Source organism: Notamacropus eugenii, chromosome 1 (genome assembly GCF_028372415.1).
Source record: "Notamacropus eugenii isolate mMacEug1 chromosome 1, mMacEug1.pri_v2, whole genome shotgun sequence".
NCBI lineage: Eukaryota > Metazoa > Chordata > Mammalia > Diprotodontia > Macropodidae > Notamacropus > Notamacropus eugenii.
The window spans coordinates 522,609,534-522,623,998 of record NC_092872.1 but is presented as its reverse complement, the minus strand read 5'-3'; the positions used below and the strand labels follow the sequence as shown (position 1 = coordinate 522,623,998).

At 40.0% G+C, this 14,465-nt stretch overlaps 1 long non-coding RNA gene across 1 annotated transcript; it reads right to left on the bottom strand.

The window, feature by feature from the left end:
• Window positions 1-11,565: 11,565 nt before the first annotated feature.
• On the bottom strand, window positions 11,566-13,195 carry LOC140527236 (uncharacterized). The gene is made up of 2 exons (XR_011974726.1): window positions 12,869-13,195; window positions 11,566-12,124 (listed from the first exon to the last, which is right to left on the bottom strand). It is a non-coding gene; the product is annotated as an uncharacterized lncRNA (long non-coding RNA).
• Window positions 13,196-14,465: the final 1,270 nt, after the last annotated feature.

Genomic DNA, 14,465 nt, shown 5'->3' with positions numbered 1-14,465 from the left:
GGAACCTTCTTGGAGTTGGGGAGCAGGTGCTTTTTTCCCTCTCTCCTTCCTTTTCCCCCAATCACTATAGCGTTTCCAGCTGGGGATGGGTCCATGGTTCTGAAAGACCCGGTCTTAGGCAGGGATTGAATGACCCTAACCCTGGTGTTTTTTTACACTGGCTCATGTTTGTATGTCTGCTCTTTTCAAAGCAACCCTGTGCAACGAGTAACAAAAATGTGAAGATCATTGCTGATGAGGAAACCGAACCTAAGGAAGGTTGAATGCTTAGCTACATAGCCATAGAATGACAATAACAGCAACTGAAATCCAAGTCTGGGTTTGTTTTTTTTTTTAGTTTAAATTTTAATTGCTCACTTTACCTCCAACTATGTTCTCTCTTCTCTGCCCATTGAATCAATTCTTTTAAATAAACGATTTAAAAGAAAAACAGGGGGAAAGCATTTCAGCAAAATTAATCAGCATATTCAGTGAGTCTGACAGCTTAGTTCCCCATTTCCCTCAAAAGAGAAGAGGTGTCTTTTCTTACCTCTTCTCTGGGGCTCACCTTTGGTTTTTATTTTTGGTGTTCTTTTCATTTTGTTGCTTTCCTAGGTCTTACTACTTCATTCTGCATCAGTTAGTGTGTCTTCCCATGTTTCTCTTATTTTTTTGTATTTATCATTTTTCATGGTGCAGTGATATTCCATTACATACCACAATTTGTTTAACCATTCCCCAATCAATGGGTGCTTACTTCATTTTCAGTTCTTGGCTATCACAAAAAGTGCTGCTATGAATATTTTGGTGTATATAGGATCTTTCTTTCTACCTTTGACTTTCTTGGGGAATATGCTTAGGAGTGAGATCTCTGGATCAAAGATTATGGACATTTTAGTCACTTTCTCATCATAATTCTGTACTGCATTCCATAATGGCTTGTCCATTCACAACTCCACTGACAATGTATTAATGTACCTGACCTTCCACAGTCCCTCTGATATTGACTATCCTGATTTTTTTATTATCTTTGTCAATTTTCATTGGGTGAAAACCATTCATGAGGTGAAACCTAAAGGTAATTTTGATGCATGTTGGTTAGTAGCTTGTAATTCTTCTTTTAAGAAACATTCATTTCTATCCTTTGACTACTCATCCATTAGGGAATGGCTCCTTGCTTTATATATTTATCAAACCCATATCTTTTGGCTATAGCCTAAAAAACACAAGCCCTGTAGCAAACATCTTACAGAGTTGTTAAAGATTCAAGTGAGATGTGAGAAATGTATAGAAAAATGCTTTGTAAGCTAGAGTTCCATGTTTTTTTATTTTTACTAGACTCATGATTTAATTGACATGAGGAATTCTAAATGAGGAGATCTCTCTACCAAGGTACACTCTTCTGAATCAGCACCTTCTCCACAACTTGTAGTTTAAGGGGACTGACTACCTAGACCCTGTGAGATTAAGTAACTTGTTCAGGGTCATGTGACTTATGTGTGTTGGAAGAAGGACTTGAATCCAGGTCTCCCTGACTCTGAAGTCAGCTCTCTATTCATTTACTCAATACTGCTTCTTAAAGCACTATTTCAATGCCAGTTATCATTACTTTGTCCTAATGTTCCAAGGATAAGGGTGAGTATTGCTTCCCTTCATGTACTAGCAGGAGGGGAGCTAGGAACTGAATCATCCCTAGCAAAGCACAGGCTATAGCTCTGGACTGATAAGGCCTTCTTTACTCCCAGTTTGGAAGGATGGTCTACAAGATGGGTGATCTACAAAAAGAAAAAAGAAAAAGTGGAATTTATATTATTCTTAAAGGTCATCATCTTCAGTCTTCTTTTCATGCTAGACACTCAGTAAGACAGAGTCTTTATGAACACACCTCTAGAATTCTCAGTTACTCTTGTCTCTCTGACCCAGTTTAGTATGAAACTCCCCAGCTCCCACACAATTCTACCAAAGTCCCTAACTATTGAAGGACAGTGGGACGTGACTGTGATGGTGAAGGGCCTTAAGTTTATAAAGGTCGTGAGGATCAACTAGAGTAAGTAGGGATGTTTATGCTGAACAAAAGAAGGCTGGGGGGAGGCTAGATGGACAGGCAGATGGATGGCCATGAGAACTGCCTTCAGCTGTATGAAGGACTGTCACATGGAAGAATTAGATGTGGTCTGTTTGGCTCCCAAAAGGAGAGTCAGGGACAAAGAAGGAACAATGAAGAAGCAGAAAAGGAACCAGACTTTATGTCAGGAACAACTTCCTATCATTGTAGTCTGTGCAGAAGTGGAATGGGTGACCCAGGAAGGGAGAGGGTTCCCCTTTATTGGAGGTCTTCAAGCACAGGTTGGATGATGACTCATTAAATCTGTTGTGGTGAGCCTTCTCTTGGGAGCTTGGGTTGGATTAGATGACTGTTGAGGCCCTATAAATTCTGATTTGCTTTAGGTAAAAGAAATCTGGAACAAAACCAGTTTAAGACCTTTTATGAAAGAGAAGGCAGGTGACTCAGTGGATAGAGTGCCAGGTATGAAGATAGGGAGACTCATTTTCTTTAGTTCAAATATGACCTCAGATACTTACTAGTTGTGTAACCCTGGGCAAGTCATTTAACCCTGTTTGCCTCAGTTTCCTCATCTGTAAAATGAGATGGAGAAGGAAATGGCAAATCACTTCAGTAACTTTACCAAGAAAATCACTAATGGAGAGTTGACATGACTGAACAACAACAACGTGCAAGAGAAAAATGAGAATACAAAAGGATTCAGAGCCCTAGGATTCAGAGCTGGAGGTAAAATTAGAGACTGTCTTATACAAAATAAGGATCATTTTGGAAAACACTGATGTTGAGGCCAGACCAAAAAGAAATGGTCAGAGAAGACCTTATCTTGGTTGTATTTTGTATTCCCCTCCTTGCCCCCACCAGTGTCTATCTAGTCCAGTGCTCTGACCCAGAAGACATTTTATATTTTGTTGAATTGAAGTTGACCTTGTGACTTGGAAGCAAACCTCACCATAAGAAGTACGTCAGAATCAGGTGGTGTGGCTGCCACCCAAGCAGTCCTTCCCTGGCTTATGGGCCCAATAAGACCCATTTACTCATCGCAGTATTGGGGGCTTCTTTCCTTACTGCCTGGAGATTGTGGTACTTCCATCAGACTTAGTTGCAAAGGTTAATCTGAGATCTCAGAAAGCTCCATAAAACACTGTATTTACATACTAAATTCACTTCATCTAAATCCTCTCAAACTCCCCTAAAATGTCCACTTTGCTAGAGATCTGTGATTTGGCTTCTGGAGACTTAATTTCTCTGGGGCCTCTGTGAAATAACTGGCCTCCTTTCCCTCTCTCCATAAGGACAATTATCAGTCTCTAGTTTGCAGCAGGGTAGGCTAAAGATTCTCCAGGTAACAAAGGCTGAACTGACTCTTTGGGGAGTTGTTCCTTAGAGACTCAGGATTTCAAGCTCAAGAAATTAGTGAGTTACACCAGGGAATTGGAGAGTGACTGAGACATTAATGAGAAGCCTCACCCTGGGACCTTCCTCCCAAAATGTTGGAGCAAACATCAAATAAGGTGAGTTGCCTTCCCTTCCCACTCTCAATTATCGAGAAAGTTCTAAAACTGATGGGCTAAAATATTCTTACTTTTTTAGTATGCAGAATAGAAGGTTATTAAAAAGTAGGTTTGGTTCCAAACAGTGAATCTGCATGCTAATGTCACACTCAGCACTGGAGGGGAATCTATGGATAGAACCATTGTTTATTCAGAAAAGAAACTATCTGGAATGACTGGCTTCCTTATTCACAATCTGTTGTGTTTTCTGAATTCCTATTTAATGATTACATAGACCATCAGGGTCAAAAGAGTGGGGATGAGAAAGGAAAACAACAGAGGAAGGGAACAGAATAAATTGTTACTTCAATGGGTTTTTTTTCCCTCCATTATGTTTCTAAGAAATGCCTGGCCAAGAGCTTTAATGGGGGCAGGCTTTCAGAAAATATCACGCAAGAACAATATTTGGGACAGAGAGGCAGGAATCCCTAATTCTAGTTCTCTCTTCATTCTTGCCTTTTTAGGGAGGCCAAGGAAATGTGAAGAATATTAGACCTTTCCTGAAGGAGGGAAGGAGGTGGTGTGATACAAAAGTCAAGAGATCTGGGTTTTATTTCTGGCTCTCCCCTTACCTCTTGTGTGATCTTGGACAATTTACTCCTTGTGGCCCCAATTTTCTTATCTCTAAGATGAGGGAATTAGATTAGATTTTAAGAATGGCCTCTTTACCTAGACCTTCTTCTCCAAAACATAAAAGACTGAAATTCTCCTCCAAACAACTTTAAATAATGCTTCAAGACAAATTCTGGAGCATCAGAAACCACAAAAGGATAGGGTGAAACAATTTTCCAGTCCAAGACAATTTAAAAGGTCAGGAAGAAAGGTCTGTCACATCAGAGTGAGAGTGGAGTGTAGGCCGTGCCCCAGCAAACCAGCAGTAGACCTTGGGAACAACTGTCACAATGGAGGCAGCAGCTGCTTCTGGTGTTCTCAGCACCCAGAGAGTAAGGAGGATTGGACAGCTAATCAGAAGGAGATGGCAGGAATTCCTTTTCTGGTACTTGGTGCAGGACTCTGTTTCATTGCCTATCTTGGATTCAAGTCAAAGTCCTGTGTTACAGTCCCAGGGTGAGGAAGAGCAGTAGCACACCAGAGATTGTAGCCCCAGGAAAGTGGCTCCTCACAGTTCCAGGGCAAAAAAAAAGTTCTTGTAGCCACTCACAAACCAGAGCACAGGCCAGAAGAGTAGTAAACACACCTCTCCTTGAATCATACTACCTTGGAAGAACTGAAAACTTTCAGATTTCCAGAACTAGCACAGAAAATCAGAAGCTTAGGACAAAGCCCTCTCCACCTTGGAAGCAGAGCATTTAATATACAGTTAAAAGTCAAGAAATAGGCAGGGAAAATGAGCAAACAATAACAAAAGAAATTCTGACCACAGAAACTCACTACAGTGACAAGGAAGATCAAAACACAAACTCAGAAGAGGACAACAAAGGCAAATTGTACATCCAAAGCCTCAAAAAAATATGTGAATTGGTCTGAGATACAAAAAGAATTCCTGGAAGAACTCAAAAAGGATTTAAAAAACCAAATAAGAGAGGTAGAGCGAATATTGGCAAAACATACAAAACTAGCCACTAGGAAAATAATCTGGGTCTTTGTTGGAAGTTTTTGAATAGTCACCAGACCAAGGAAGAAACTCTCCCTCTCATCTTTCAATTGCCTGCAGCACAAGTCTATCTGAGAGAAAGGGTTATCTGGACAACTCATTTGGAATCCAAAAAGATATTAACAGACTAGATAGTAAAGTAAATCAAATAGTATGCAATTTAATAAGGCTCAATGTAAAGTGTTACCCTTGGGTTCAAAAATTCATCTTCACAAGTACTTGGTTGGGCAAAAACCTTTAAGATTTTCCTGGTGAATCAGGCCTACAACCAGATACTGTAATAAATCCCTGTATTCTTTTCTACTTAAGCAGTCATCTTTCTGCATTACGCCTGTACATTGTAGGGATGAAGAATAGTACCTCATAATGTTACATCAGCAATTTCAAAGGCCCCTGGCATGTAATTTCTTCACTAGGAAATGGTGTGAATTTTGAGGCTAGAGGTCCAATATAGATCAGGCTCTTTTATTTCAGCAGGGGGTGCATGCTGATAGAGACATCTAGAATGGCTAATAATAATAGCTAAAAGTAATAGCTAGCATTTATATAAAACTTTAACATTTGTAAAGCACATTAAAAATGTTATCTCATTTTGTCCTACAACAACTCTTGGATGTAGGTGCTACTATTACCTCCATTTTACAATTGAAGAAACTGAGTCAGACAGAGGTTAAGTGACTTGCCCAGGGTGATATAGCTAGCTGGTGCTGAGATTGGATTTGAACTTGTGTCTTCCTGACTCCCTAGTATTAATATCTACTTCAACACCTAGGTGCTTCTAATGAAGTCATGAGTATAGTCCCTGACATCAAATGGATCCTTTCAACCCTTATATTTATCCTTAACTGACTTTCTCATGATTGCTGTTTTCTGAAGTACTTGGGATTCACTTCACCTAGACTGGCGCCTTTGGGGAAGACTCTGGCTCTCCTTGAGCTATCATATCTATGAAATTCCATAGACAAGAACTACCCTGGGAACCCTCTGAACCAGTTTTAGTCTGGAGCAAACAGATTACCCCAGTTATATGTGGATGACACAATATCTCCTCGAGTCAGACCAAGATTAGAACGCAAAGTTCGTGGCAAACATATCCTTTTGTATCATTTTTTTTTGGGTACAAGTGAGTGTTCTGCTAGTGGTTGGTATGTTGTTAATAATTAGAGGAGAGTTGAGAGAGACTGTGTTTCTGTTTCCGAGATTCAGATCTGGATTAGTTCATCAACCTTTCCTGGGTATATGATCTACCTTATCATGTGCACCTGACACTCACTGTGCCTAGAACCCCTCTGTGACTCATCCTAAGGGCAGAATCCTTTAGAAAGGATTAGCTCTTTCAGGTTCTCATTGTTGTCCTTGTTTGTCCTTCATTCTCAAAGAGGACCAATGACATGAAGAGAGTGACGTCTTGACTAGCAAGTGAATTAGATTTAAATGAGGCAGAGCTGTGCAGAGTCATCAGCCTCACTGTCTCCTCCAGAGCCATTTGGGTCCAATGGCAAGACATAGATCAGGATAACTGGAGATGGACCCCCTAGGTTCTCATAAGCTTAGGTGAAGAGTGGGGGGCTTAAGTGAAAGTCAGCCCTAGCCGATCACTCACTCTCCTGACATAGATCACTTCTGTGGACCCTTTCCTACCCTACATACTCTGGTGTCACAGATGCCTTGGGTTCTCAAGTGATAGATTTCAAAGACTAGACTTTAACATAGCTATGGGCTGGTCAGGCAAGGCAGTTCTGGAGAGAAGGAAGAGGTAGGGAGTGGAATCCCCAAAATAACAAGTACTCTGGGTCTTATCATCTCCCCTTTCTTGCCTCCCCCTTTGCCTCCAGGGCAATAGGCTGCGGAGGTGGTAGTGGGTGCTCAGGATACTATGGATTCTTTTTCTTTAGGAAAGGTATGACTTTAACCAATATTATCCCATTAATGTGACAGCCTGTCTGTGAAGCCCTTAGAATTTATTTCTAGAGCACTTCACATTTTGCAGCTCTTACTTGTCATTAAGAGCCTAGCACAGTTGAATTCAGGAACTAGGCACTTAGATCCCTAGACCCCAAAGAACTTACTCTCTCAATTCAATTCAACCAATGTTTGTTAAGTGCTTACTATGTATTAGACACTCTCCTAGCTACTGTGGATACAGGCAAAAATCAAGTAGTGCCTGCCCTCAAGGAGCATACTTTCTACTGAGGTAAGTAACAGTAAGTAACTACAGAGATAGTAGTTACTTTGTAGTAGTACTGCAAAGTAACTTTAAAGGGGAGACAGTGTTGAAAACTAGAAGGAGAGGGGATTCAGAAAAGGTCTGGCATAGGAGGTAGTTCCCAGGCTAAGCTTTTAAGGAAGCCATAGATTTTAAGAAGAGAAAAGGGAATATATTGCAGGCATGGGGCTGAGAAGAGAACTTTGTGCAAAGGCATGCAGGTGATAGATGGGATATTGTGTCTGAAGAATAGGTAGTAGGATAATTTCCCAGAGATACCAGCTAGAGGATCTAAGCAGACTCTAATTTGGGGAAGAGAGAGAGATGTTCTCTCCAGCTGATATTTCACTCCTATTAGCTGTAAGTGTTCTCTCTCCTCTTCTCCCTATTTCTCTTCTCCCATTCCTCCTTTTCCTCTTCCTCTCCTCTTCCCCCTTCCCCCTTCTTTCTTTTCTTCTTATTTCTCCTCCATCTCTTTTTCCCTGGCAATCCAGGGCCAGGGAGGTGCTTAGGCTAGGGTAAAGTGGTTGGCAAAAGACTGTTAAACTTTGCTCCTTTCTTATTCCCCTTGTTCACTTTCCCTTTCTCATTTCCATAAAAGAGATGGGAGTAGCAGGAGGTTTTCCTTCCTTTTCTGGGCCCTTATGCAGCATTTAAACTAAGGGGAACTAGATACCTGGGATTTCCCTAGGTCACATCTCTGAGTTTTGTCTACCTGGTTATCCTGGTTTCAAGTCATTTTTAAAAATTTTAAAAGATCATTTCTGAAACATTCTTTTCTTTTTAAAATTTTAGTTCCAAATTTTTTCCTACCTTCCACACCTTCTCTCACCCACTTAGAAGGCAAACAATATGATATCAATTATGCATGTGAAATCATGCAAACATATTCCACATTAGCCTTTAAAAAGAGTAAGACCAATAAAGTGAGAAAATTAAACTGCAACTTGCAGTAAGAGTTCATCAGTTCTCTCTCTGGAGGAGAACATTTTTTCATCATGAGACCTTTGGAATTGTCTCAGATCACTGTATTGATCAGAGTGGCCAAATCTTTCACAGTTGTTCATTATTACAACGTTGGTGTCACTGTGGACAGTGACCTCCCGGTTCTTCTCATTTCACTTTCTGGTTACAAGTCTTAGGCCCTGTGGAAGGACCCTTCACAGTAAAACAGGCCTTCCTGCTTCCTCCCAGAAAAGCCATCTTACCTTTGCCTGTTAAAAATCCTCCTGATCCTTCAAGGCCAGCTGAGCTATTGCTTTCTCCACGAATACTTCTTCTCCATCCCTTCCACAAGTGGTCTCTTTTTAAAATTCTTCCAGAGCACTTTGTTTCCCTTGCCCTGGCCACATTCTAACTTGTATTATACTTACTTGTGGACATGCCATATACTCTCATGAATCATTGTTATGGGATCTGAAAAGTCAGAAGGGACCGTGGAGATCATCCAGTTCAAACCCTCTATCCTTTGCACAAATCACATTTGCAGACATTTCCAGCAATTCATCCTGTACTTGGACACCTCCAGAAACAGAAAACTCACTACCTCACCAGGCGATCCATTCCATTTTTTTTCAAATTTAACAAACACATAAATGCTTGTGATGTACAAGTCATTGTCCTGGGCACATAGTACCCTTATATTTTATTAAGGGATGTGACGTGATGAGGGAGAGTGTACTAACAATAGGAGGGATCAGGAAAGGCTTCCTGGAGGAGGTGGTTCTAAGAGGTAGAAGGAGGAGGAGCTGCATTCCAGGCATGAAGAATGACCTGACCTGTGCCAAGATACAGAGGCAAAGGTGTGGTTTCAAGGTTGGGGCATTGCAAGTACACCTAGCTGGAATATAATGTGTGAGGGGGAGCATTGTAAAATAAACCAAGAAAAGTAATATCTGGAGCCAGATTTCAAAGGACTTGAAATGCCCAGTGGAACAGTTTATATTTTATTCCAGGGTTACTTGGGAGTCATGAAAGGTTCTTGAGCAGAGGAGTGACATGATTAGACCTTTGGCTAGGCAAGACTATTTAAGTAGCTTGTAGAGGAGAAATTGGAGTATAGGAGACTCAAAAGAAGGTTATGAAGGCCATAACAAGGATGGTGGCTGAGTAGAAAAGAGACTTACATGAAAGATTTTTATGGAGTTAGAATTGACAAGACCTGGATACTGATGGGATATGAAGAATCAGGTGAAGGAGTTCAGGATGACTCAGAAGTTTTGAACCTGGATGACTGGAAAGATAGAGAGGTACATGTAAGAGAAATAAGAGAGTTTGGAGGAGAGACAAATGTTCCAGTGAATTCTTAGGGTTTTCTGACTTGTATTTAGCCAATCTCAACTTCACTGTATTTTATACTTATTGATACTATTTTCTCCCTCTGGACCCACATGGAAGAAGTCAAATTCCTTTTTTACAGGAGCAGCTGCAAATATTTGAATAACAGATCATGCATATATGTATAGCACTTTATAAAGTTCTTTCCTAAAAACAGCATGGTGAGGTAAATAGTGGAAATAATAATAATGACGATGATGATAGTAATTATTATTTTTAATAATAACTAGAATCTACATAGAATTTTAAGGATTGAAAATGCTTTATTAATGTCACATTTTATTCTTATAACAACTCTGGGAGGTAGGTGTTATTATTATCTCCATTTTACAGGTGAGGAAACTGAGGCAGGCCCAAGGTCATATAGATAGTAAATGTCTGAGGTGGAATTTGAACTCAGGTCTTCCCAACCCAAAGTCCAGAGCCCTATCCATTTCATCACTTAGCTGCTAGGAAAAAAATATATTTCCATTTTATGGATGAGGAAATTAAGTCTCAGTAAAGTTCAGAAATTTGCTCAAGGTCATTCAACCAGTAAGTGTTAGAGTCAGTAACCTCAGACTTTTGAGTCTCTATATCCTTTGAAAAGGATATAGTCTCCCCTCCCTCTCTGACCCTCTTTTATTATTCTTCTTTTAAAAGATACTTTTAAAATTGTGAACTTAACAGACATTGACAAATACCTTTTCTTCTTGATGCTAAACATTTCCACTTCCTTCCACCATTCTTTCTCTAGGCAAGGTTTTGAACGCCCCCAGCCCCAACCCCTCATCTTGATCAGGCTGTAGGCTCCTTGAGGATCAGAACCATGCCATCATTTACCTTTGTGTCTTAAACATAATAAGTACTTAATAAATGTTTGTTGAAAACAAAAGAGACTCTTTTGGCAGAAGAGAGTGGAGAATGATCTATACAGTCAACAGGCAGCAATGCATATCGCTAGGAAGGAGGGCAGGGATACCTTCTCTGACCAACCAGCAAAGGGAAGGCCAAGACCAGGCACCTGGGTCCTGATGTGGGGGGAGGGGGAAAATAAAGCAGAACCCAAGACCTTTATCCTGATTGGGGGCAAATTCTCAGCAGTAGGAGCCTCTAGAATTGTTTTGACAATTAGCAGAAATTTTGGCTTCTTTTTAGGTGATAAGTCTTTTTGAGGTGGCAAAGAATAAGAATCTGAGGGAGTGCCCATAAACTGGAAAATAAATGAACAAGTTATATAATGGAATACTCTTTTGCTGAATTCTTAACAGTGTGATGATCAACCAGAGATCCAGAGGACTAAGACTGAAACATCTATCCACATCCTGATAAAGAAATGAGGAATTCAGAATGCAAAATCAGACAAAAAAAAAATCTTTTTGGATGTGGCCAATGTGGAATTTTGTTCTGTTTTGATTGACTATGAGAGTTTAAAATAGGTTTTGTTTTTCATATATTCTCATTTGATGGGAAAGAGGGATGAAAGATGGAAGAGTTCAAAGATGGCTTTTGGCTGATTAAGAGAAAGAAACCTATTCACCCTGAATTTTCACTTTATCCCTGGAGTATTTCTCATATCAGAAGAACATTATATACAATAACAGCAATATTATTTTAAGAAGAACTTTGAGCAAATAAGTAATTTTGACTATTATAGATACTCAAATTAACTGCAAAGGACATATGAAGGAAAATGCTGTATGCATCCAGAGAAAGAACTGATAAATAGAAGGATGTATAGAATGATTTTACACATATATACCTATTTGTATCAAATGGAAGCCATGTCTAGGGTAAGGGGAGGGAGAAGGAAGAAAAAAAGGAGGAAAAAAAGGATATTTACATAATAACTTTATTATATATTTAAAAGGAATAGCAAGTTGTATGTAACAGATTTATAGTTTCATGTGCAATCTTTTTTATATACTGTGTTATGGAAATGCTCATTTTATTCCATCAATTTTTAAAAAGAACACATTGAATAATGCCTTCATTAATAGGTGGCACCTTTTGGATATTCTGATTACATTAGATAGCAACTCTAGGTAACTCTAATAAAACACAAAAGAGCACAAAAGAAGGAGGAGGAGGAAGAGGAAGAGGAGAAGCACTCTTCAACCTTGTAGCCTCTTCCTCTGATTGGTTGATTTCTTCCAGAACCTTCTAGGAGGAGGCCCAGGCAACCATGCCTTCATTCCTCCTCAGACTGCACTCTGGATGCATCTTCCCAGGACCTTGTCTACTGAGCCCTAATTTTGAGTATCTTCAGCTCTTTCTCCTCTCTTTTTTTCAACTTCCTGTTATGTGTTGTATATTCTTTTTAGAAAGTAAGCTCCTTGAGGGCAAGAACTGTTGCATTTTTGTTTTTGTATCTCCAAGACCTGGCACAGTAGCTGGTAAGAAAAAAATCTTTGTTGAATTGAAGCCCTAACCTTTCTGTGAACATACCCTAGGTTCCTTCCCCCTAAGACATTGCTGTAAATATTCCCCCAGGGGCAAGGAAGTTTGGTTTGTCTAATTGCCTCTGTTTCTTTCCAGGGCCAACTAAAAGACCACCTCATCAGGAAACCTTTTCTGAGGCTCCCCAAACTGGAGGCAGTCACTCCCTCTTCTGAATTCTTGCCTGACTTTTGGAACTTTCTTGTATTATTCTGATGGATAGTTATTTGTGCAAAGCTCTTCTCTCCCACTATGAGCTTGGAGAACTGTGTAATAGAGTGGAAACAAGGTTATAGGAGCATAGAAGAGCAGGGATTTCAGAGGCCCCTGGGTCCAATCCTTCATTTTATAGATAAGGAAATGGAATAGTAGGGAGGCCAAGTGCTTTGTAAGTTGCCAGGTGTTCTGTAAAGAAGAGGAGTGATTATTATCATCACTATCATTATTAAACTTCATGAAGCTAAGGACTATGCCCTGTTAGTCTGTGTATAACTTTATGCATAGCAGACACTTAATAAATATTTATTGAATGGACGAATGGGCGGGAGGATGGATGCTGGGTCATCATGTACCAGCAGGGAGGGATAATCTGTTCCTTGTGTCTGTGTCTATTACTTTTTTGCTTCATAGGGCTAAGGCTGGACTTGTGGTGCTCCTTTTCCTGATCCTAGGTGGAGATCTATGCTAAGATTACTTACCGATGAGCCGGATTGTATGATCTTCTTCTCCAAGGACTGCTGCGAGAGACCCCTGGAACTCAGCCAGAGTGAGGACTGCATGGCACTGGCAGAGTTGTCCAAGGAGAGGTGTTCAAGGGCAAGAAACTGATTCTCCCCTCCCCCCAGGAAGGAAGGAAGGAATGCCCTGGCCAGGAAGCCACAGTCAGAAATAGCTTTCACAGCAGGAGCAGCCTTGCTGACAGTGACTTCACCTAACAGCTGAGCTGGGGGCAGGGTTTTGGGGGTGGGCTGCTGGGTAGGCAGGGAATAGGGTAGCAAGGTAGGGGTGGGGGTGGGTGGATACTGGTATGGGGGTGAGTGTGAAATGGTGGAACAGGGAGGAGCTACAGCTGGGAAGGGAGGAGAACTGGCAGGAGGGGGACAGGAAACAGTCACCCCATAGGAAGTACGCTGGGTTCTTGGTTGGACAATCCACTAATTAGTCTTCCCTTTACCAGTGAGCAGAATGGGTGTTGTAGGAATTTCAAATATATATATATATGTACATGTATCTATTTTATATATATACCTATTTTATTAAATATATGTAAAAATTTTAACAATCATTTAAAAAAATGATTGAGTTCCAAATTCTCTCCCTCCCACCTCTTCCCTCTCCTTAAGGCACACACTTTGATTACTATTAAATATGTGAGATTATGCCAAATATATTTCCACGTTGCAAAAGAAAACACAAGCAAACTAAAGCAATGAAATAAAGTTTAAAAAAGTATTCTTCTATCTGCATTCCAGAGTTCATCAGTTCTTTCTCTGGGGGTGGAGAGTATTTTTCATCATGAGTCCTTTGGAATTACTTTTTTCAGAGTAGCTAAATATCATCCTTACAATATTTCTGTTATTGTATACAATGTTCTTCTGGTTCTGCTTACTTCACTTTGCATAAGTTTATATAGATCTTCCCAGGGTTCTCTGAAACCATCCTGCTTGTCATTTCTTATAGTACAATAGTATTTCATCACAATCATATACCACAACTTCTTTAGCCATTCTCCAATTTATGGGCATCTCCTCTGTTTCCAATACTTTGCCACCACAAGAAGAGTGGCTGTAAATAATTTTGACAAATAGATTCTTTTCCCTTTCTTTTAATTTCACTGGGATACAGACCTCGTAGTGGTATTGCTGGGTCAAAAGGTATGCATAGGTTTATAACTCTTTGGATATTGTTCCAAATTGTTCTCCAGAAAGTTTGGACAAATACACAATTCTACCAAAAGTGCATTAGTGGTCCTATTTTTCTACATCCCCTCCAACATTTGTCATTTTCCTTTTCTGTCATGTTAGCCAATCTGATAGTATCTTAGGATTGTTTTAATATCCATTTCTTTAATTAGTGATGATTTCAAACATTTTTTATGTGACTATTGGGAACTTTGATTTCCTCTTCTGGAAACTGCCTGTTCATATCCACAGATCATTTATCAACTGGGGAATGGCTCTTATTTTTATAAATTTGACTCAGGTGCCCATATATTTAAGAAATGAGACCTTTGTTGGAAATGCTTGCTGTGAAATTTGTTTCCCAGATCCCTGTATTCCTGCCAATTTTGGCTGC